General features: G+C 42.7%; 1 pseudogene across 1 annotated transcript in view; it reads right to left on the bottom strand.

Annotated features, from left to right (window-relative positions):
- LOC309673241 (cytosolic phospholipase A2 epsilon-like) overlaps positions 1-25,408 on the bottom strand; it is a 38,081-nt pseudogene that overhangs the window by 6,670 nt on the left and 6,003 nt on the right. The window contains exons 4-16 of the transcript in view: positions 15,558-15,694; positions 11,983-12,114; positions 10,824-10,864; positions 10,327-10,369; positions 9,502-9,565; positions 8,760-8,923; positions 8,397-8,489; positions 7,820-7,857; positions 7,006-7,141; positions 5,386-5,522; positions 4,682-4,904; positions 854-968; positions 183-320 (exon numbers count right to left, since the gene is read on the bottom strand). The product of the transcript in view is annotated as a cytosolic phospholipase A2 epsilon-like (transcript). The remainder of the gene's footprint in view (positions 1-182; positions 321-853; positions 969-4,681; positions 4,905-5,385; positions 5,523-7,005; positions 7,142-7,819; positions 7,858-8,396; positions 8,490-8,759; positions 8,924-9,501; positions 9,566-10,326; positions 10,370-10,823; positions 10,865-11,982; positions 12,115-15,557; positions 15,695-25,408) is intronic.

Raw genomic sequence — 25,408 nt, forward strand, 5'->3', positions numbered from 1 at the left:
AAGTATTGTTTGGCCCATCTCCAGCGTCTAAGGAATTCAGCCAGAGGTGAGAACAACATGTTGTATACTTTGCTGCAGTCCTGCATGTTGCAGGGCACTGGTTGCAATACGCAAGGTCTGTATTATATTAAAATTAAAGTACATTTTCATGCAATTCAAATTTTCCCAATGGAGCATATCACCTTTCATGAAACAGATGCGGGATTCAGGAAGCTTCTTCATCAGGCGACCCATGAAGAACTCGCTGCCAAAATCCTCTGCGCGAATGAAGGTGCCGTATTTTAAGAACCCGACCTCATAAGGTGTGAACTCCACCCATTCTGCAAAGCCACAAAAGAAACTTTTAAATTTCAGTCCTATCCCTACCTCCCTGCAGGAAGGGCTCTGAAATGACAAGGAAGCAGCTGCAGGACAAACTCTATCAGATCACAGACAGGCCTTCCTCAGAGTAAGGAGTTATCATTAAGCTGGTTTCACCCGCTCACTCAGTAATGTTTCCCAAACTTGTTCATTCAGAACTTTCCAACGAGCCTCTCCAGGCAGGACATAAGTGAAGTTTATACCCAAAGGGGTCAGCCTAAGTTACCCCACATGTGAAGGTAAGGCTTTGACTTGTGAGTACCTTGGCTGTCCTTAAGTACCTCCCCCAAATTTCTCCTGCCCCATAGAAGATGGGTTCCTCCCAGAGCCTAGGCACAAACTCTAGAAATGGAAGAGGAAGTTAAGGAGGAAAAGAAACTGTTGATGAATGCTGTGGTTCAGCAGCGCAAGGGGTTGCAGGATATGCAGTAACTGATAAAGCAGATCGGTTGAACACCAGCTGAGTCCAGATACAATTCAGTTTTGCCATCACCTTTGAACTCTGAAAGGCTGTAGTCTTCTTTGATGTTGAGGATCATGTAGATAGGTAGGGGATTCTGACCCTGATTCAATGCCTGTCGTTCATCTGAGAGTTTGTGATTGTTTTTCTGTGAATTGACCAGAAACAGAGAAAGAGCAAAATCAAGGGACTGTCTTGGCACGGTGTATGGGCTTGCAAGATTACAGCAAAATAAATACCTGTTTCCATCTTCATTTTCTTATTCTCTCCACTCATTTTGTGTCCAGACTTTTTTTTTAACCAAGGAGTGATCTAATCATTTACACATCCACATAAGCTTATTTAATTACAGGTGACTTGTAGGACATTTTGTGGTACAATAGTCTCTTGTTCTTCCCAGTAAATGTATCCACTTGTCATGGATTATTTAAGTTCTTACAGGGAGGAACAGAGCAAAAGAAACCAAAAGCAGGACTCTGCTGTCAGGTGCTCAGACACTCATACTGGTAGGAGACATAGGCTTTCTGCTCTACAGAATACCCCTTGGGCTGCTAATTATGGGTTGAGACAGCGGGGTTGGATACTTGGACCATGGGACTTGCTTTGAAAAATCCAGTCTACTGGGGCCTGATGGGGTCCACTTGTCAGAGAAGCGGAAGAGTATCTTTGGTCAGAGGCTTGCCAAGCTCCTGAAGGGGGTTTTAAACTAGACTTGCCGGGGAAGGGAACCTCAATCCATCCCACTCCTAACAGTATGATCCCAATGCCAGCAATAGATGCCTGGAGCGTGGAGAAGGGTCACAGGTCAGCAGGAGAACACCTGGAGTGTAGCACAAAGGAACTCCAGCCACTCCAGTCAAAAAGTGAGCTTCTTTGATGGCCCACCTTAAATGCCTCTATGCAAACACACGTAGCATAGGGAATAAACATGAGGAGTTAGAGACATGTACAAGCCTGCAGGGCTACAATCTTATTGCCATTACAGAGACACGGTGGGATGGCTCCTATGACTGGAGTGTTGGAATGGAAGGCTGCAAGGCCTTCAGGAAGGATAGGCAGGGCAGATGTGGAGGGGGTGTCACACTCTATGTCAATGACCAGCTGGGATGCATGGACCTCTGCCTGGGGATGGCTGAGGAGCTGACAGAGAGCTTATGGGTCATGATTAAAGGGCGGACAAGAACAGCTGACATTACAGTGGGGGTCTGTTACAGGCCACGCAACCAGGAAGACCAAGAAGATGAGGCCCTCTATAGACAGATAGCAGCAGCTTCACATTCGCAAGCTCTGGTCCTCACTGGGGACTTCAGCCACGCCAATATCTTTTGGAGGGACAACACAGCAAGGCATAAGCAATCCAGAGGGTTCCTGGAATGCATTGATGATAATTTCCTTCTCCAAGTAATAGAGGAGCCAACAAGGAGAGGTGCCATGCTGGACCTTGTTCTCACCAACAAGGAGGGTCTAGTGGGGAATGTGAAGCTCAAGGGCAGCCTTGGCTGCAGTGACCATGAGACGGTGAACTTCAAGATCCTTAGAGCAGTGAAGAGGGTGCACAGTAAGCTTGCTACCCTGGACTTCAGGAGAACAGACTTTGGCCTCTTCAAGGTTCTGCTTGGTGGAGTATGGTGGGATAAAGCCCTGGAGGGAAGAGGGACCCAAGAAGTCTGGTTAATATTCAAGGATCACCTCCTCCAAGCTCAGGAGTGATGCATCCCAACAAAGAGGAAGTTGGGCAAAAATGCCAGATGGCTTGCATAGATGAACAAGGAGCTCCTGGACAAACTCAGACTCAAAAAGGAAACCTACAGAGGGTAGAAGCAAGGACAGGTAGCATGGAAGGTATACAGAGAAATTGTCCAAGCAGCCACGGATCAGGTTGGGAAAGCTACAGCCCTGACAGAATTAAATCTGGCCAGAGACATCAAGGGCAACAAGAAAAGCTTCTATAGGTATGTTGGTGATAAAAGGAAGACTAGGGAAAACGTGGGCCCTCTCTGGAAGGAAACAGGAGACCTGGTCACCTGGGATATGGACAAAGCTGAGGTACTCAACAACTTTTTTGCCTCAGTCTTGACTGGCAAGTGCTCTAGCCACACTGCCCAAGTTGCAGAAGGCAAAGGCAAGGACTGTGAGAATGAAGAACTGCCCACTGTAGGAGAAGATTCAATTCAAGACCATCTAAGGAACCTGAAGGTGCACAAGTCCATGGGACCTGATGAGGTTCATCCATGGGTCCTGAGGGAACTGAGGGATGAAGTTGCTAAGCCACTATCCATCATATTTGAGAAGTCGTGGCAGTCCAGTGAAGTTTCTGCTGACTGGGAAAGGGGAAATATAATGCCCATTTTTTAAAAAGGGAAAAAAGGAAGACCCAGGGACCTACAGGCTGGTCAGTCTCACCGCTGTGCCCAGCAAGATCGTGAAGCAGATCCTCCTGGAAACTCTGCTAAGGTACACAGAAAATAAGGAGCCAACATGGTTTCAGTAAGGGTAAATCATGTCTGGCAAATTCGGTGGCCTTCAATGACAGGTTACAGTATTGGTGGATAAGGGAAGAGCAGCTGACATCATCTACCTGGACTTGTGCAAACCATTTGACACTGTCCCACATGACATAGTTGTCTCTAAATTGGAGAGGCATGGATTTGATGGCTGGACTCAGTGGGTAGGAACTGGCTGGATGGCTGCACTCAAAGGGTTTCAGTCAATGGCTTGATGTTCAAGTGAGGGCCAGTGATGAGTGACATTCCTCAGGGGCCAGTACTGTTTAACATCTTTGTCAGTGACATGGATGTTGGGATTTAGTGCACCCTCAGCAAGTTTGCTGACGATACCAAATGGTGTGGTTCAGTCAACACACTGGAGGGAAGAGATGCCATCCACAGGGACCTGGACAGGCTTGAGAGGTGGGCCCGTGTGAACCTCATGAAATTCAACAAGGCCAAGTGAAAGGTCCTGCATGTGGGTCAGGGCAATCCCATGCACAAATACAGGCTGAGCGGAGAACAGATTAAGAGCAACCCTGAGGAGAAGGACTCGGGGGGGGTTGGTGGATGAGAAGCTCATCATGAGCTGCCAATGTGTGCTCACAGCCCAGGTGGTCAGCTGCATGCTGGGCTGCATCAAATGAAGCACGGCCAGCAGGTCAAGGGAGGTGATTCCGCGCCTCTACTCCGCTCTCGTAAGACCCCACCTGGAGTACTGCATCCAGCTCTGGAGCCCCCAACATAAGAGGAACATGGACCTGTCAGAGCAAGTCCAGAGGAGGGCCACGAAGATGATCAGAGGGCTGGAGCACCTCTGCTATGAAGGCAGGCTGAGAGAGTTGGGCTTGTTCAGCCTGGAGAAGAGAAGATTCCAGGGAGACCTTACAGTGGCCTTCCAGTACCTAAAGGGGGCCTACAGGAAAGATGGGGAGGGACCCTTTATCAGGGAGTGTAATGACAGGACAAGGGGTAATGGTTTTAAACTGGAAGAGAATAGATTTAGATTGGATATCAGGAAGAAATTTTTCAATACGGGGGTGGTGACACACTGGAACAGGTTGTCCAGGGAAGTTGTGGATGCCCCATCCCTATGAGTGTTCAAAGCCAGGTTGGATGGGGCTTTGAGCAACCTGGTCTAGTGGAAGGTGTCCCAGCCCATGGCAGGGGGGTTGGAACGAGGTGATCTTCAAGGTCCCTTCCCAACTCTAACCATTCTATGATTCTACATGTGGGGACAAATCCCCTTTGTTAGTCAGCAGAAATAATCTGCTGAATAATGCTGGCATGCTTTCAGGCTAGCATATGTCCCTGGAGCTTCATTTTCCATACAACGGTATTTAGAAGCTATTATGGAAAAACATAGACACACTACCCCATCACTTAATGCTTTCTCCAGCAGAAGCCCCCAAAAATCAATGCTAGAGATCTGGTATCCCTCTTGCTTCCGCAGTTTTAGCTCCTTGTCATAGTACTTCAAGCTCTCCAGGGAAAAGCAGCTTAGCTTGCACTTGGTCATATGTCTGCGGACTTCACCAATAGGTCTGGACAGATCCTTGTGTGACCAGTCAGCACTCTGATACAAATGAGACAAGGTCCTGGGGAAAAGAAAGGAAGCATATTGTCATATGCTCTAAACTATTTCACTTTTTAGACTTGGCTTCAAGGACCACATCAATTGAACTAGCTGAAGTTTATTAAAAACATCTTTTGGGTCCAGCTTATTATTGAAGAGAAAAGATTTTTTGATTTAGAGCCCTCGCCCCTGCAAATCACCAGTGAAACCCAAGGACTTGCAAAAAGCCCCTCCCTGCTATGCAGGTTTATGCACACGGCTGTGATTTGCACGAGAGTCACTCACTAGGAAAGATCCTAGAGATGAAAAAAAGGGCCAAGGAAAATGTTGTTCCCTGTAAGCAGTGCCTATGCCATACTCCGGCTCAGGCAATGTGTTCCTAATGCAGCAATAAAAAATCCTGAGACCGAAGTAGTACATAGTACACCTTCCTTTACCAAAACAGAGAGTAAATCTCTCACACAGCAGACTATATAGACGTGATAAGTGATGGATCTCCTTACCACGTTGAACCAGATGACCCAGTAATGTAAGAGATAGCATCTAAGAGATCCAGCTTCTGAAGACCCAACAGGTTGCCTAACAAAGATGTCAGTGCCCGGGTGCCACCTCCTGTTGTCATGACTGCTACAACTGGGACCTGTATAAACATCAACACAGCATTGGTAAGCAACAACTTGGTTTACCAGCACACGTGATCAGAGTTGAGTGAATTGCAGCATTTCTGTCCCACAAGAAATTCCAACTTTTCACTATTTCCCCAAGCAGGGAAGAAAAAGATGAAAATGTAGTATTTTGCACAGAAAAATAATAATAATAAAAAACTTTTGGTAATTAGCTGATTTTGACTTCTTTTTTATCAAAATCAATCAACTTTGTTTCTAAATTGTTACATGCTGGCTTACCAAAACAGCTCAAAACTTGTTGTTTCAAGGCATCTCAACATGAGACTGTTTTCCTTAGTGGTACATCATCTCATGAGAGCTCTATTTTGAGAATAAATGGAGTTCATCCTCTCTTAAAAGTCAAATATAACGACTAGATTATATTTCCTATAAAGTACCTAAAGTATATAATTGCAGTGATGAACCACAAAGCCTAATTGCATAAACTGTGTTACAGGAAGACAAATTCCTCCAAGAAACCCACTCAGAGAAGAGGAGCCAAGTGACACTTCCCATACAAATTTCCAGGCAATTGCATCAAGGTAATACTCAGCAGTAACCTGATTCAAATCAAGCATTTCAGGTCAAAGCAAAGTATTCTGATTTGGGTTTGCCTGACCATGCGAAAACATTCTCTTGTTGGAAAATCTGAAATTAGAAGTACTTGTCCCCAAAAATTCTTATACTTAAGAAACTGCTTTTTTTACTGAAACGAGTTTGATAATGAGAAACAATAGACTGATGCAATCAGTTTGTGAACAGAGACATAATTTATAACGTCACAGCCATTCTGTCGTATAATGTTTAATATGCTTTTGTTCCAGCTGTCCTGGACAAAGGGAAAAGCATCAGTGAAAAAAAACCTCTCAAAATGAAAACCTTAATTTCTGAAGTGCCTGATCACAGACCACGTTTCCTCCCTGAAGCACCAACCATCCCCACGGCAGCATGGACGTGAACAAATGTGAACCCTAACTCAGACAGATGAGAGAAAAACGTGGAATGTCGTTGTGCTGTTAGAGTGACAGTACAGCTGAGATGATGAGCACCAGAGGAGAGAGTCTGTGATAAGAAACATCCTCATCAGTCAGTGTTATGTATCACTAACTGTTGGGTTTTCCCCCTCCAAAATCTGGTAATATGAAATACCTTATGGGGTCTCAATGACTGAATGCTCAGCTAAGAGAGCAGGACTATTCAGGTCTATAATTGACAGATGAAAAAGAAATCAGGCAGGGAAAAAATGCTGATTTATGACATTGTGTTTTCTGAGCAAACGTGTAGCAGGTGGGTTTGATGCTACCCATGCTCTCACGTTGTTTCATCTAAGCATTTCTTGATGCTTTACGTAGCGCACTGAATACATCAGGGCTGGTTAGGGAACAATATGGGAATGGCTACAAGCATAACCCATTCCTGTTACACAGCACGGTCCAGTCCCTGTAGTGGTCCCCGTACCTCATGGTCTTGTAGGTCTTGCTCTAAATGAAGTGCTTTTTTCAAAGCAGAAGCCACAAACCTCCTCCGTTTTTGTAGGAAATTTTTCTCCTCCGTACACAGATCAAACTCCAAGCGAACATCTAAGTTTCTTGACCTCAAACAAAGTACAGGGTTAAACAGGAAGTGTATGATCTTATAATTAATGTCTGGACCCATGCTTGCAAGTTACAAATTCTGCTATTAGGCTTAGAAAAGCTGATATTGCAGCCCCACAAAAGGACGTCACAGGCGGTATAGGCAAGGTAGAGAAAAGGCTGAGAAAGTCGAGTTGTAAAATCTTACAGTAAAAAAAAAAAAAAAAAACCAAAAAAACAGAAATATTGTTTATTGCTACACTGATTTTCAGGAAGCGTCTAACATAAATACTGCTACCCTTATACAGATACTATAAACAGTGGAATATTTAGGATTTGTTGCCTGAAGACCTCCAGGTTTTATAAATACAAATACTCTGGATTCTTTACAAGTAAGGAAAGTGACATGTAAACACACATTTTTCTAAACACAGCTCCATGGATTTTGCAGCCAGAAAAGATTATTCTCCCCATCCAAACTGAACTCCTGCATAGTAGAGTAACAGGAAATTTCACCACAGCACAGTTAACATATTCACCTTCTGGACATGGGCAACTAACATGGGGTAAATAGGGGTAAATATAGTCATTGACTAAATACTTTCTCCCTTAGTTACAGAAAAAGATAAGAAAGCAAAAAACCTGGGCAGCATTTTTTTTTTTTCACAACCATAAAACCAAAAGACAGAATTTCTTACCAGTCATTTGACTTCACATGTAAATTGATTGTTTCATCCTAGAAAAGAACCCACAATATAAGCACTGGACATGATTCCCTTTCCCTTTCCCTTTCCCTTTCCCTTTGCCTTCCTTTCCTTTCCGTCAGCTTTAAAGCCCTCCACTTTTTGTAAGGGCCATGTCGGAGCCACAAAACCATAACAATCAGAAAATCCATCCAATTTTTAAAACTTCTCCAAGTCCTTTTTATTTTCTTTGAATTATTTTATACTAAAGAAGATACACAGAGCAGTATACAGTAAAAAACAGCAACAGCTTGGCCAGTGTGCCACGTCTTGCCTCATCGTTTGATTTGCTCTGACCTGCAGTAGTCCCCCAGCTCATCATAGAATTCCCTCCCTCAAATGTTTGGCTGTGATTTTTGGTTCTACTTGGCTCATACGAAAACGTACAGGTCCATAACCCTCTCTGTTAGGAAGGTAAGGGCATTAGCAGTTATATCTCTAAATCCCTGCTTCCCACTGATCTAGTTGACTCATGTTCATTGATCTTTGGTCCATAGCTTCACATTTATTCCAAAAAGTTGGTATCGATCACCTTTGCTACTGCTACTTTCTCCTTGAAGGGAAGTGAATCCAGAGGAATAGTGAGGGATGCATGGCAGTCTTTTTTCTCTTCACCTGAGGTACACTGAAAAATAAATTATAAGATAGAAAAAAAATTAATGTATACACCACAAAAAAGCACTCTCACCAACTTATTTTTTCAAACGGGGTTACCATCCAGCAGTTTCCAAGTTGGCATCTAATATTTAGGCATCTTAGGGGGTACAGTGCTCTTCTGGAGCAGAAGGTCATGAAAGATGGCTTTTAAGTAAAAATAAAAATTCTTTCCATTTGCCTCAGTCCAGTATGGAAAACAATGAGTTTACTGTGCTTACTCAAACTAACGACCACATACCGAGCAGAAATGAGGCTTCTTCTCTGCTAGAGCGACGCGCAGCTCCGACAGGCTGTACTTGATGTAATGGAAGTCCAGGGGCTCCGTGGGTCGCCGGGAGGAGCCCAGTGACAGGGTCTGGCTCTCTTCATAGGATCCCTTCACTGAAAATAAGAAGTCTTTTTCTAAAAAAATAAAAAAAAAAAAAGATGAAAAGCATATGAGAAGTTAATGATTGTGCTTGCAGAAATAGAACATTAAATGGTCATTCAGAAGTTGTCATTTTAATACACAAAACATTCAACAATGCTTAAAAGCTCCCAGACTCTATTTATCCAGCCAGGGAACACTACAGGAAGAAGAAGAAAAAAAAAAAAAAAAGAAAAAAAAAAACCACCAAAGTGCTTATGAAAGAGAAGTAGCTGGTTTTAAAACTCAGGCATACAGGAAAATTGGGCAAAATGTAAATTATTGAAGCAGAAATATATATTTACTTCTATTTTACAACACTAATAAGATTCATTATCACTCTAATCATTCACTCAAATGTCAAAGTCCAGTTTTTACAGTTAGTTAGCACAGACACACTATAATTGTTGGACCTATGATCCTGTATATACTCCTAATCATCCAATTCCTGTGCTCTAATTGTAAGAACAAAGTCAGAAAATTACCAGGTAACAAAATGACAAAAAAAAAAAAAAAAGAGAAATTTTCATCTCGCCATAAAATAAGATCTTTTGTTTCTAGTTTAAAGTCTAACCTGAAAGTTCTTTCTTTGTCTGTCCATTGTCCACCAGGACTTCCAAGCAGGAAATTTCACGAGACTGTAGTAGGGATGAATGATGAGAGAATTAAGTGTTCAAAACATGACATATCTGAGCCACCTCACTGCTACCTGTTTCTGGTCGCCTTCACCTGGGTCCCTGGGGTCTGGAAAACTGTCCACCCTGTGTTTGTTAGGCTAATAAGAGAAAGGCCCTGGCACTCTGAAGAAGTGCCAGATTTCCTCTGAAAGAGAAAAATGGCTGTGTTGCTGTGGTCCATCCACGGGGACAGGGCTGGGGAGGGGGGAGGAAATAACAGGGGAGGGAATGGGACTGCGCTGATGCCTCCAGAGCATAGACTGAGGGGTCGGCAAAATCACAGGCCTGTCCTTGCAGCCCTGCTTGGGTGAAGTTGGACACCTCCTCTGAATAGTGAGTTAGGGGCAGTCAAGAAAGCAACTTCCATATCATCCTATGGAGGTGGGGAAAATGGCATGGCTGTGAGGGGGTCCCAAGAGAAGTCCCGAGAGCGAATGACACGGAGGCAGCAAGTCAATGAAAGAGGACTTCAGGCTTTGTCAGGAGGCTTGCTATCAGCTGGTGGTGGTGGACAGGTCGCTGGGTATCCCCAATGACCGTGTTCACTCTTTCCTAAAACATCCTCCCACAGGGAGCAGCACAACGGGATGGCTACCGGTGTCCGACCCCCGTCTCCCTCCCCTTCAGCCCTGCCTGCAGCGAGGTGTTGGGGCACCTGGCAGATTCACCACTCCCATCGCCAGCATGAAAACGAACATAGAAGAGAAAGAGTTTTAAATTACCACTAATACACCATTAGTGACAAGCTTTTCAGGAGGGACTGGACTGAAAGAGAGGAAAAAAATGCAATCAGAACTAATATGACTTAAATGCATCCTGAAATTAACACCAAGGAATAACACTTCCCTTAAGGATTGCCTTGCCCAGCATAGTCTCAAATATGTCACATTTTTATTTTGGGGAGACATCTGAAATGTGGCTTCCTTATTTTTTTGATGATAATGGTAAACAATAGTAGTAATAAGTACAGTAGCTGTAGTTCTTATTATGCCTCTCTCTTTTCCAGAAAACAATGGGATAAATTAATATCCAGGATGATTCTTGGTAGATAAGGAACAGAGTATTTTAGCCAATATGCAACTAACTTGATAAACACCAGCTGTTGCTGAGATGCTGAGTATTATAAACTATATTATAATAAATGTTAGCATGTGTTTAACTGCTTGCTTTTGCAAAGTACAGTTGTACAGTTCTTTGGTCCCATAAGGGTTTTACTCACATGCTCTCCGATGCAAACTCAACCTCCAGCATCTCTTGTGTCTGTAAAAGATTAATTCATTATAAGCAATTGAATTAATTTTCTTTCTCACTGACTATGGTTGCCAATGATTATTCTGGCTCCTGAAACAACTCTTAAAATCAAATTTCCCTCCTGGTCTAGTGCATGCTCAGATGAGTGAGCAAGTGAGTTGGAGTGATTTTGGAAAGTATTCTCCTTCCTGCACAAACCATCAGTCCTCAGACTCACTGCACTTGTCCATTTGGTGGTAAGGCAGAGTAAAGTTGTCACACAGGCAATCCCCAGTCTGAAGACTGCAAGAACTGTTGGCTTAAAACTGTTTAAAGCCTTGTTTCTTCTGGGTAATATAATCAGAAAAATGATACTGTCGGATAGCAGAAGGAATTCTCAATTCTCCTGATCAAAAGGACTCCTATAACAGGGACAATCGATGAGCAGTCACCAGATAAGTTAATATAGACTGCCTGTTGACATCACCGAAGAGCTGAATACTGATATGTATCCTATAAGAAAAGTCAGTGAAACAGCATATCTACAAAAGTATCTAAATTGGATACCCAGATCTCATCATAAAGTCATCATGTATGCTTTCAGGCACACTGAAGTAACAAGATAGTTGTAGTAATTGGCCATCAACGGATTTTAGCACCTCAGCATGTATCTTTGTGTTATATTCAGGCATACACAAAAGAATTACAGGGCAGAGTATCAGTTTTTAAGTGCATACTCCAACATCTGTACCAGAATACGCCCAAACTCACAAGTGCTGATCCCAGGAGATGGAATTCAAACAGAAAAACTTTGTGCAACAGTGATGAAGTCATTTGTCTCCAACAAAACCTATTTGAGCAACAGTCAAGAAAGAAAAAAAAAGGAGGGGGGGACGACTCTGGCATCAGAAAAACCCTGCTAAGAGGTTCGAGGAGTTAGCAAAAACCTCCAGAATTATGTCCAAAGTAGGGAGGTAAGCCTTTTCCACTTTGCTGAACAAGGTTTGGAAGGCGTTTTACAGGACACATGAAGTGAAAACCAATAGGAAATAAACCCTCCCACCTACAATTGCTTTACAAGAAGTTATTCAGAAGGTAATACCAAAAATGTATTTCCTTCCTCTGGCCAAGGCAGTTTTATTCCTCACCTTTGGATCTAGCTGAAAAGTCAAGCGAACACTTTCTCCAAGCTGGATTTTAGCAACATCAAAGAGGACAGTGAAGAGGAGGTCATCTTTAGTGACTGCATTTTCATCATAGACTTTCAGCTCAAGAATATTCTGTGAACAGAGGTACAGGATTAGGAACATCTTTATTTTGAGACCTTACGGAGGCACAAGACGACGTGCTCAGCATGTTAAGGAAGACAGAGAAAGGAAGGGGAGAAGTGAGAGAGCACACACAAACTTTTCATCCACACAGAGCTAAAGAAAGATATCCTGAACCTCACATAGTTGGGTTTGTTGCTGATTTTCCCCTGTAGAGTAATTTCAATGACAAAGGCAAGTAGAATGATTGCACATGTAGCTCCCATACTGAAAAACATGTTTGACCTCTAATTTAGTTTGAGGTCACCAATTTTCCCTGAATTGTAGGAAACCGTCTAGTGGTCAGGACTTTATCGCTATTGGTGAAAAAAAAAGAAATCCTTGAATATAAGGCAGTGATTAAAATACATTAAGGAAGAACAATATAACTACTGCATGGTTGTGTAATTACATCCTGTAAATTATTAAACACATCACATGGAGATAATAGCCATGGAATCTACAGAAACTGACACTTTTTTTTCAATTGGTGACAAAATGCACAGAAAACAGCAGAACAAAGGCCTATCTCAATCAGATTATATCCTACACCTCTCAATCTCCTCTTCCTTCCTCCCACTGCACAAATCTCCTCCTCTGTCACGTGCCTGTTTGGGTGCACAGGAGGGTATCAGCCCCTGCTGTGTGCTCCACACGGGCTGGCTCAGAGGTGCCTCCCACAGCGCTGAGCAAATTAGCACCAACGGCTGTTTTCTCAGTGGAGAAATAATTCAGGCCTCTCTCCATACATTCAGCAGCTCATTTTCATGTAAATTACAGGGACCTCCTATCTCAGAGATTCTTACTTACCCATCAGATTTAACTGAAACTTGCTAAGAGGTCTGATGCTTATTAAAGACACAGAGATAGGTACGTGGTCTCACACACGAACATGCACACAAAAAAGTAAACACGTGAGCTGTGTCACTTTAAAATTTCTTCATGAATCGCAGGAATGGCCATAACTAAATCTGACAAGTGATTGAATATAGTAATATACCGAAAGGATCCAGAGTCTAAATATTCAATTTTGACATCTATCATTTCTGTAAGAACCCAGCAAGTGAGAGACGGCAAGCTATCTTGAACTTGAGTTCGCAGTTTGCTGTCAGAAGACAGAAAGGCTGCTGCCCTTTAAGGCCATATACATAAATGCATCCCGCTGTGCTTCAGACAGAAAATCAATTCTGTTTGGGGCCGACAGGGTCGGTGGTGGGCTGCTGCCCCCCACGCTTGCTAAAAGAAACGTACCAACAAGAGGCAGAGAGAAGCAGCCACAGCGACTTGGTTTACAGGCCAGCTGTAAACAGCCTGTAAAGGATTATGGAAGATGATGGAGGGGATACGCTTAAAAGCAATGGTTTGCAGTTTGTAGAAGGCAGGCTTACACTGAAAAGCAGATCAGTTTTCCTAGCTGTGATACTGCAACAGACTGTCCTCATTTGGCTAAAATGGCTGGCTTATTTTCTTAGTGACCCACTGATTTGAAGTCCCTTCAGTTACTCCCGGCTAGCCGGCAGGGGCACGCACAGGGTGCTGGCTGGCTAAGGGAGATCGCCGGCTGTGCACTGGGATGCTGTGTGGGAAGCAGCCGGGGCTCTCTGGGCAGTTCCCTGCTTCTATCTGCTCCTGACAGAGGGTATGAGGGCAGCGTCGCTGGGGTGGCCCTCCTGCAGCCAGGGGAGCGCTGCCCACAGCACCAGCCCAGGAAGCCCTTCCTCACTGACTGCGCTTTGTCAGATATTCATCAAAACAGATGTCTTTCAGTAAACATCCCTGTTCCTGATGGGAAGCCGCCCACAATACCCAAACGAGTTTTTCTCTTCCACAGTGACAGCATATTATATAATTTTACTGAGTTCTGGCTCCCGTGATTTAGGAAGATGAATACCTCAATGACACCCAAGACAGGTGAGGAGAAAATAACCAAACCAGTAGACTCTGGCTCTGCTCAGAGGGTAATGAGCAGAGCAATTGCAGTGTATGCAGAGAAACCTGCAAGAGCCTTAATTTAGTCTGTTGAGCCCAGACAGCAATGAGGCAGCAGTGACAGACATACCAGAGTGCTTTGGCTCTCCCAGATGCCCGGGACACATTTTGTGCAGCCCACACTGAAGCCACAGCGAACACCGCAACGCTGCTCTTGCCACACACTGAAAATTACTGGGGCTAATGCCACGTGTCTTGTCTCCTGCTGCAAACTTACTGCAAAGTAAAAGTAAGGTCTTCCCAAATACTACTGCATGCAGGACCTCAAGCACCTTCCTGTGGCCAAGATATATTTTTCAGCGTTATGTGTGGTAGTGCGGTTTTGAAAGAGTCAGCCATGAAACACTGCAAGGAGTAGGTGTTCTGGTGTAAGGTGTTGCCCGTTCATGGGCGTTTGTTCCCATGCCGCAATGTTTGTTCCTTGCTCTTTGCCTTCCTGATAAACCTGCAGGGCTCAGTGAAGTTGTGCCTCCATAGTATTTCGAAAGAAGTCGGACTTTTTTTAGGTCTGCAGGGAAAGCACTGGATGTAGGTCGCAGATGGGCAGACGTGTTAAAGCCAAAAGCTGTACCAAAAAGGACCAGTAGCACCTAACTCTGCTGAAGAAAGCCTGAGAACTTGTATCATGGGCAACTTCTGCAGACAAAGGCAAGAGCGATTGTTCACTAGAGTCCCTTTGGTGCGGCAAGACTTTGAGCTATTCTGAATGCTCTTTTGGAGGAGTTTGTCAATGCTCAAGATTGCTAAGGGACTGGACTGCTGATTTGGCACTTGGCAGAAGTGCTCTTGTCCTGCTCTGCCACCAGCACTAGGAAATGAAGGGTGCAAGCTGTAAAGCAGAGTTTGATTGTCCCAAGCGTGAAGTAAGCTTGGCTTACTTGGCCTATCACTGATCTTTGTGGACTACTAGACTCTGATGTTGATGCTGTCTTTTAGGTCTTTTGGGACTTGCAAATCTTCTTAAGCTCTAACGTTTATCATCATGGTAAAAGCTCAGCTGATCTTCTTTTGCAAACTTCAACTGTTGTTTTGTCATTTTTTTTAATTGCAGGTTGTTCCAAAGGAATACTAAAAAAGCACACTGATATGCTTCCACTACTTAGCTCATACATGTCTTTCATGTTGTTCAATTTACTCAGAAATTCTCACCTTTACTCTTGAAAAGGAGTGATTTAAAAAAAAAAAAAAAGAAAAGAAGAAGAAAAAGTGAAAAGTGATAGAACATTATACGGATAGTTGTGAAATGTCTTGGCTGTCTTTTGTATATCAGAAAATAAAATTTTATTTTGCTGCTGCATGCTACTCCACATCCACTTACTCATATCCTTGTAGTCCCTCACACGTATTTATTTTTATGGTACCCTACATATCAACCACATAACGAGATCCCTGCCCCAGAAGAAAAACAAATGCACTCTGCGTCTTACTTTTACTTGGCTCTGGATCCTGAAGCAAAATGTTTCATTCCACACTGGATCTTTGCAGTTCTTGACGGTTTTGGTCCGCACAGTCTCAGGGGAAGCAGTGGGCAAGGACAGGCTTACATAGCAATCAGTTTGACTAACTGTATTTGAAAAGATATATTATAACTAATAAATTACTATAAATATCTTAGAGCACAGCCTTATAAGCACTGTATAGACAGCAAGCTGCAAAAATTACATATTGTTTCTATTACTTTTCTTACAAGTCTGTATTCAATAGCACTCGCTAGCAAGAGTTCCCTCCTGCAGGTGGGAGCTCTGTTCGTTAATGGAGATTCAAAGAAGCTACTGCAATAAGGGCAACCAGTAAGAAAAAGATACGCAGAACTAGTTTTACTTAACAAAACCCATTATTGGTCTGTCCTCTGTCTGTTGCAAATCAACAGATTTCTGTGATGGAGAAGAAAAAGGGTTACATTTTAAGAGAACCTTTTTAAAGGGTAAAATACTTATTTAACTCTTTGAGCATTTAGACAAGGGTCTAACTTTGTCCTTTCCTCTTGGGAGGGGAACGGAAGAGCTAAATACGGTCTGGGTACGAACGATCTTCCCCCTCTGGTCTGCTGCCCCCACCCAGCTGTAGCCCAGTCCATGCAATGAGCCGAGTGTCTCACCCAACATGTGATCACATCCCTTCACCGCCAAGAAATATGTAAAAATAGCAATGCACTTTTATCTTACTGATTTAGTCTCTGAGCCCTGATAGTGAAGGTATCTCTAATTTCTTAGAAAGGTGTTATCTTAATGTAGGTTTGAATACATGGTTGCATGGTTATGTGCAAGGATGGCATAAAAGCTACATAATACACAGGGGCTGCTTTGGAGTGAGGTCCCAGGAACCACCCCCAGCCCCAAGCTGGGGTGAACAGCCTCCTGACCGGGTGAGCAGAGCTACGCCGGGCACCGCTCAGATTGTTGACGAGTTGTCTCTTGGGTATTGCCAGAGTTTTCGGGTGAGAGGCAGGTTGGGTACTTGTATGTCTGTGCAACTAACTTTCCTTTTGTGTGCTGACTTCATGTATGTGAAGTATTTGGTGGTTAGGATTCTCTCTGTTACTGCTAAGATGATGATGGTTCTTTTAGCACGGAGCAGTGCTGTGCATCTGCTTCTAAGTGCATATAAGAGTTGATGTCTCATGAACTTGTAGGAATAAGCTGAGACCCTGAAAAGACAGTGAAACGTGGTGGCACTTGCTCTCTCTACACTGTCATTCACCCTTTTCAGCCCTTCCATTTGGAGCAAATCTGCTGTCCTTCAGTCCTGTACACTGTTCGCACTTATTTTTAGACAACAGACATTTCTTTTGTCTGCTGGGCAACCACAGCTACCTCTAGTGTCTCAAGCTCTCAGAACTTGTTTTGTAATCACAGTAGCAGGACAGATCTGGGTGTAATAACAGGCAGTTTGGAATTGTGGAATACATGCTGAGAGGCAGCATCACCAAGCGGGTAACCTGCTGGAAAAGGTCTCATGGCATGTTGGCTCCAGCCCCGGCTCTGCTCCGGGCTGCTAAGTCACTCTGGACTATTCCTTCCATTTAAATTTATCTTGCTTCTCTATCTACATTTCTCCATCAATAAATCAGTGATAACGATCCTTTCCTGTTTTGTAGCCTGCTTTGACATCCCATGATTAAAAGCATTATACAAAAAATAACTACAGTTATTAATATTTCCACATGACCTACAAGAAGAGAGTGCCTTATCAGTAATTATGTTATTCTTTCTCTACCAGTCTTTTGGTTCTTATTCCATGCTTTCTTTAAACTTGTGGTATAATCCATGTGGCAATGAACAGATATTGCTAAAAGCAGTTTGTGCAATCAGGTTATGTATGATTTATCTTTCAAGTCTTCTGGTACTGTCTGAACACGAAATACCTTCCAGTTTTTCAGCATGCATTTGATAGTTTCCGCCTTACTGTCCACAGCAGGGACGAAATGACTTTAACATCACAAATGCAGAAGTCTATAAGTAGTATTAGGATATTTTTAGACTTATTACTGCAATTTTAAAATGCAGGGTACGTGCAATGTACCTGTAGATAACAATTTATTGGTAAAGGAGGTGATGAAATAATTTCTTTAGCTCTCTCCCCCACAATATTTTCTACAATTCTTCCATTGATTTTTAACATTTGAAAAAAGATAATATTAACTTTGCATAGTTACTTCCTCAGACGGTGCCAAAGAAGCAAGTATGAATAAGAATACATGTTTCTCCAGCAACTACATCTGTCAGTTGTGGACTACTGATATACGTGTACTTTAGAGAATTTGTTCATTTATGGTCTGGAATATCTCTTTGTTGTATAGACTAGCTATGAATCCTGATTTAGAAGACAGGCATTCAATATTTTCAGAGTATCAAAGAAGCTCTAAACTTGTGACTTAAAATCTTGTATCTAGAGCTGTGATGAGATCTCTGTCCATTCCTTCATCCTCTCTGAACACAATAGACCTATAGCCAACTTGAGAAGTTAGCTCAGTCTTTAGCAAGGCTGTTCACTCTTAATAAGAGCCAAAACAAAGTCCCACAACTTGATCATCCATATGTAACATCAGCTCAGTTAGCAATCAACGAGGCCTCAGTCTTGACATAGCCCAAGACAAGAATGCAGATGGAGACAAAGATATTCAAACCTGAAAACAGGCAATTACAGCCAGGCCACTGCATGAAGAATAACAAATTATGGCTCAGAACTATAATGTTGCAGGACTTATCTGATAGCTTACACATGCAACACAGATTTAGATAAATTTTGGACCAGATCCCAAATATACAATGCTCAACGTAAGTGCAGGTGGTGAGACTTAGCACTGAGATCTCTTTCCATACACTCCCAGCCCTGGACAGGAGCAAGCGGATGCTCAGTGTCTTCCATGTTGCAGTTCTTTTTCACTGTTTGCCTCCCTCCACCATAAAAGGCTTTAACTGCTACCAGCTTCTAAAATTAAACGCATCCAGACTGAAGAAGATTGACTTATACAGGCTGGCATATGAGAAAGTGCTGAAAGAATTGAGTTTGCTAATTCAACGACAACAACAAAGACTGTCAGATAACATGGGAATAGTCAGTTCTGCAATGTCCGAATGGTTGATGCAAAGAGGACAATGATCTGTGGCTCTGCATGGTCAGAGAGAAGTAAAGACAAATATTAGAAAAACTGCTCAAGCTCTAAGAGAGTCAGCTCTAGCGAGAGAGACTTTATACATTTTTTAGGTAACTCATTTCACAGGGTATTGATACCCAGATATGTATCAAAGAATGACAGACAAGGTAAACTTGATCCTGCTTCAGGAGAAAGGGACCAGCCCAGGTGAACCTACAAGGTGTCATATGGAATTGCTGCCACGTGATGCCCATGTTTATGCTGGAAGGCAATAAACAGGATAATCATGTCACGTCAATTATATTGCATGGAAACCAACTAACTGGTCTCCCTGCCAGCCTTGACTGTCAGGGAAAGAAGCGATAGGACATCCTTACACTGTACACCAGCCCAAGAGATTGATTCCCAGATATCCATGTGCTGTCTCCAAAACAATTCCAAACCTCCTTCTTTGACACATACAAAGTATAAAGTAAGACTGTAAGTTCATTGGAAAAGTTGCTTCCTTTCCTTTCCGAAGACACACAGTGTCGAAGTAACAAGGCCAAAATCCATACCTAGAGACTCCATATACTATCGCAATATAGTCATCAAAGGAAACAATACAAAAGCAACGCAATATAATGCAGAGAAACCCACAGACAACTGGGCTACGACTTTACCCATCCACTCTAATTTCTCCATGAAGCAACGGGGGATAAATTATACTGCCTAAGTGGCATTTTGGGTACATGTAGCTGTTCTTGCAAGATTTGTGCATGCTAACAGAGGCACAGATGTCATTAGGTCACCCTTGTGTATGCTCTCTTTTGGAAAAGTAGAACTAGAAATCATGCATTTCAATAGGTACACCCATTTTTAGAACTTTCATAATCATTGCCACTATTTCACTGTTCCTACTCTTACTGTTCCTACTCAGCCAGTAGGAACTAAATAGCTGTATATTTTTGGCCAAGAGTTATTACCAAGAGGTGAGGCTTCCTTTGTTCCACCTCAGACTGTCTTGCAGTGATATATGGTGCAATCTCAAATCTATCGCTGGAAAATATTTTTTAGAAATTTCTTTCATTTCCATTTAAAAATAAGCTAGCTAAAAAATAAATCTGGGCCAGACATTGACACTGTTAATGCAGACATAGTGGGTAGTTAGAGGTGCTGGGCATCTGAAGAAACCATTATTAGGGGGAAACATCATGGAAACACACTTGGAAACAAGCTGCAAGCAGTACACAGGAGTGCCTCAGATTTCAAAGAAAACAGGAGTGGGAACAAAATCAATACCAGAAGCAGCTGAACCAAAAATCACAAATTTTCTTTCTTCAGAAAGTGTTCCCAAGAATATTACTTAGTAAGGGAACAGAAAAAAAAAATGTATTTAATGTTTAGCTAAAACTATTTTTTTTTCCTTAACCATCATTATTTTGACTCAGAAATGCCTCTAACATGTTTTATAAAAACATGCAGTTATGGTACTTTTTCTAATATCCCCCTCCAGGATTTTTCTGAAAAAGCAGGAGCAATGCATCATGGGACATGTAATCTTGTGCAGGAACTGAGACTGAACTGCAGCACGCGCAGTGCACTGCAGCAGTAATTCCGATTTGAATTTTTCAATTGAGACTCAGAGGTTTTAAAACCAAAACTTTCCTACTGAATAAATAAACTTTATGGCAGGGACACTTCTCCTACATATCTTTTTTTTCAGGCAGAATTTGGAACTGAATGGGAAGCTAGCACAAAGCTGTAGCACGATATGATGGCAAGGACAAGGTCAGCTGACTGGCATGAGGTGTTCTCCTTTCACAGTGTTTGATGTATGTGAAAACCAGAAAATATTTGCAAATCTGACGAGTGAGGTTAAAAATATAACAAAGTCTCACTTACGGGAAGCAGCTAGCACTGATAATCCATAGGAGTTTACTGTAGACTCTCTACACAGAAATAAAAATAGATACTTGTAGAAGTTCTTTGGTTTTTATGGTGGGGATGGAAGAGTTATGCCTAAGGAAACAGCATGGAAATAATAAGGCACATTGTTACAATTAAGTGACAAAAGTAGGGTGCAATAAGTCACCTCATTCCCTTACAGGATAGTTTGCAGCAGCCAATATGAAGGTAAAGACGTTGATGCTGATTAATTAATTTGGTAAAAAAAATCCATAACATACCGGGACAACTCGCTGGAAGTAGGAGTGTTTATACCACACCGTAAACAGGTCTTCGTGTACCTGAGAATTCATCCCAAAATCTGTAAATGTAAGTCACCGTTTTGCGAACTGGATTTTGGACCTACAGGGCATAACATGCAAGCAAAGATTACAGTTTGGTTGTTTTGGTTTGTTTGTTAGGAGAGAGTTCATTCAGCCTAGATTAAAAGCTTACATTGCAGCAACGGCTCACCCTGACATAAATACTACGACTTGGATGTGCTTCCAGCACGCGCTTTGCTTTTGGCAACCAAGATTTCACATTTTATACGCCTTTTCTGCAAAGATGTCGCCGCCAGTTTCTTTCGCATCGAAGGAAGCCGCAGATAAACACACAGCCTCCAGACTGTCTTTTATCACAAGACTACAACTAATCCTATTTTCACAGTGAAATTAAATGAGCTCATGTTCTGGCTGGAGTCCTCCAGGACTCCCAACTGAGCTAGCAGTCTACAGCACCTTTCCTGTGAGTAAGAATGAATTAAAGCATTAAGAAGAGATATCTCTGACTTAGAAGAACGTTTATACCCAAGACGCCTTTTGTCTAGTTTTCATTCTTGAACTGAGAGGGAATTCCAAAAAAAAGGTGGTCAAGATTGGTCCTGAACAAACAGGAAAAGATGAATACCTTGGCTGGGCAAACATTCAAAAAGATTGCCAATTTAGTAGCAGAATGTGATGCAAACCCCAGTACCATCATTTGTGAGTGAATCTTACTTTCAACCTTCGCTGGCTACTACTGCAGCACTACTTTATTGGCTCCTGCTTTTGTGTCTTTTCGGCAATGCAGACTATCACAGCCGTGTTAAACCTAGCCTCCCTGCTTTACATGGGCCTCCCACATAGTAACAAATCACGTATGGGTTCTTGGTCCTTATCTACAAGGTAAACAATGTCCTCGGTTCAGCAAAAAGTTTGCCTGAAGCTCCTTTCTGGAGACCATTGATGATAAAGGTCCTCCTCAAGCTCTGTGAACCTTGCCTGTGGGCAAGGCTTTCCCTGGCACTGCTCTGAGTCTTCAGAATAAACCTCCACAGGGACCAAGACATACCACCGGCCTTATCGCATTGTGCTTTCAGTGTGCAGCTCACCTCAGCAGCACTCACCCAGACACGTGTGAAAGTGCGCTAAGAGAGCACAGATGCATAAAACAAAACAGGTCTCCGCTCAGAGGGTACGGGAAAGAATGAATCACTGATTACAGATATCAGTCACACTGCTTAAGGCATAACTGGATGAACTGCAGATACTGCTGTCTTGATGAAACCGGAACAACCAGGACAGAACTAGAACAGATTCTGCAGGTTCTTTAACAGTGTATAAGAAAATCTATTGGGAATCAATGAACAAAAATGCATTTAAATGTATTTTCCACGATAAAATACCAAAGATGAGGAGTTGTACCTTCTTCTCGTCAAAGAAATACCTCAAAAATCCTGAAGCAAGTCCTGCAATAAGTAAATGTCTGTATCAAACTTCATATTCTTTATGAACTACTTTGCATGTCCCACATAACCACTAATAGTCCTGTAAACACAGATCTGCTGATATTCAATTCGTGGTTACTGTTCAGTGCCAAGCAATGTATACTTTGGTCTTAAACTCAATACATCATTGTGCAACAGTAAGCAGGATATAAAGTAAAAGATGGTCCTTATCAAGGATGATCAAAAATACCAAGGTACAATAACTTTTAAGAAGATGTGGGAGACTGTAAGCATGGGAAAAGGCAACGCTGAGCTTAGTTTCGTAAGTGGTGCAAAGGTGTTACACAGCTCAGCCCAAAGAAATTTGTAAATAAAGAAAACCTATTCAGAAATCAAAGCACATACTTCATCGTCATTATCTGTTGACAACAGCTGAAGTTGCTTACACACGCTTGAAAGAAACTGCATGCTAGTCTTGTGCTATCGGTGTTATTTATTAGCACAGCACTTCATGAAATGTGCCTCAGCTCTTGCAGAAAAATTCATCCAGGTCGGCCGGAATTTTCCAAGTGCAAGCTAGAAAGTCATGTCCTGAACAGAGTCTGTCACTGCCTTTTAACCCTGCAAGCTAAATGGCAGAGGAGGAGAGAAAAGTCATGAATTGATGTATGGACCTGTGTCGTCTCAAAACACCTGTGCTTCTACTTTGCTGCCATTGTCACCTACTCATTCCAGCCTCTCTTCTCCACCCAAGCTTCTCCCTTGTTCATTTCCATTGCCTCCACCCTTTTCAAACCTGGTTTAAAACAGGTTTTGACATTTTAAAAAATTATAAAACATTTTAAAACCTGTTTCGACCACTTAAGTAGAAGCCTCCTCTAAACCAGAGGACAATGAATTCTGCTAGGAATATGTAGTACCCTCACAAAAGGCTTTAAAGATCATCCCTGTTCAGCGGGGACAACAGCTGCAATACCACCTGTGCCGATACAGTATTGGAGCACAGTAGCTGCTCTCACCTTTGCCTTTGAGACAGAGATGAGCCTAACGTTTATCTAACATTGTTCACTCCTTTACCAGTCCCTCAGCCAGTAATCAGTTCATTCTCCTAATACCCCTATGGGGTTCCTAATGCCTTCGCTGCATTCCCTTGCTTTGGAGACGAGGAACTAAGGTTTTGAGGAAACTCATCTTCTCCAAGGTTACACCAAGAGTCTGGAGGAAGTCATGGGGGAACATCACACACTATACCTTTAACCAACAGAAGAGCTTTCTGTTCTGGCACACAGAAGTACACAGAAGCCAGTATGGCTGACAGAAGATGCATGTGTACCTACATACAAACTATTGATACCTAACAGTAGAGATGCAATTAGTTCCATAGCTGTAAGGAGGTGCCCTGACCAAGATCCCTAAACAAGTAACATATTAGTGAGCTCCTTGATTATACACAGCACTGTCCTTTTCAGTGGCGTCTTATGATACTATGAAGGCACAGGACAGGGTTTTCACCTCCACACTTCTTACTATATACACAACACAATTGCATACAATACAATATACACTACACTCTATACAATACACTTCATCGTGACATTTCTGCCAACAAAACGTTAAAGACTTGAGAAAGGGAAAAACCTTGAAATAATCTCTAAGACCAGAGAACACAAAATGGGTGACCTGAGGGAAACCAGGGTTCTGCATGTGTTTAGAGAGTAGCAATGAACTGTGAAAGAGTGGGACCAGAGTTGGGTAACACGATTGGATAAAGGCAAACAGAAGATTGAATGGAAAAGAGCAGAGGTTGTTATGAACTGCAACTGTGAAGTTGATTCACATCATATTAATTGAGATTATCCATTAATTTGTTGTCCGTATTATTAACTGTGGTTATGACTGTTATTCTAAACATCAGTCAGGACTAGGGTCCCATTTTTACAGGTACCTTAGCAGTCATGCAATTAGCTCTTGATCTTGATCTAACCAGCTTACAATTACAGTAAGAAAAGCCCTGCTTCAAGATATGACATCACAGGGAGGAGCTTCTGGTGATTAACAGTTGCTTTTATACCTGTTTGTTTCAGTTTCTTAACCAGTGAGGAAATCCTTATTTACAGGTCTTGTTGCAGTTTGGCAGCTATCCACGTAACTACTTCTCTGTCCTTGTGCAGATTCCTATTGCCAAGCGGTTGTCCTGGGCTGCTTTTAGGTTTCCTCTCCGTTAATGCAAACGCAGCCTGCCTGAGCAGCCAGTGGCATCAGGAACTCGGAGGAGATGCCTTGCAAAGACACCAGTGCTCTTTTTCAAAGGACCGTGTCCCAGGATTTCTCTCAACGGTGGCAAAAGTCAGTGACCACGTTCATTTTGACAGTGAAGTCATCTCACCCAAAAAGCAAACATGCCGTTAGCTCTGGCCAGCCCAGGCAGCTGCCTGCTGGTACTGCCCATGCTACCTGCCTGCCGCCTTTGCCACCACCCTCTCCCTTTGGTGCTACGGTCAGTGAAAAAGGTAAGAATCACAGAATCACAGAATTTTCAGAGTTGGAAGGGACCTCTAGAGATCATCTAGTCCAACCCCCCTGCTAAAGCAGGATTGCCTAGAGCACATTACTCAGGACTGCATCCAGGCGGGTCTTGAAAATCTCCAGAGAAGGGGACTCCACAACCTCCCTGGGCAGCCTGTGCCAGTGCTCTGTCACCCTCACCGTAAAGAAGTGTTTCCGTGTATTTGAACGGAACTTCCTGTGTTCTAACTTGTGCCTGTTATCCCTCGTCCTGTTACTGGGAACCACTGAAAAGAGCCTGGCTCCATCCTCCTTCAACCCACCCTTTAGATACTTGTACGCCAAGAAGAAGTAAGAAGTAGTATACGCAGCTTGCTCTGTGTGTGTGTTCAATCAGTCCTTTCCACACACAACAGCTTCCTTTGGAGAACATGGCAATTAAAGGGAATTTGTTATTATGATGGTGTTACACAAGATTTAGGTGATATAAGGAAAAACACTAGCAACACTGCCTTCCAAATTTTTAAATCAATGGGTAGCGT

The sequence above is a fragment of the Vanellus vanellus genome, assembly GCF_965231255.1.
Source record: "Vanellus vanellus genome assembly, chromosome: 6".
Classification (NCBI taxonomy): domain Eukaryota; kingdom Metazoa; phylum Chordata; class Aves; order Charadriiformes; family Charadriidae; genus Vanellus; species Vanellus vanellus.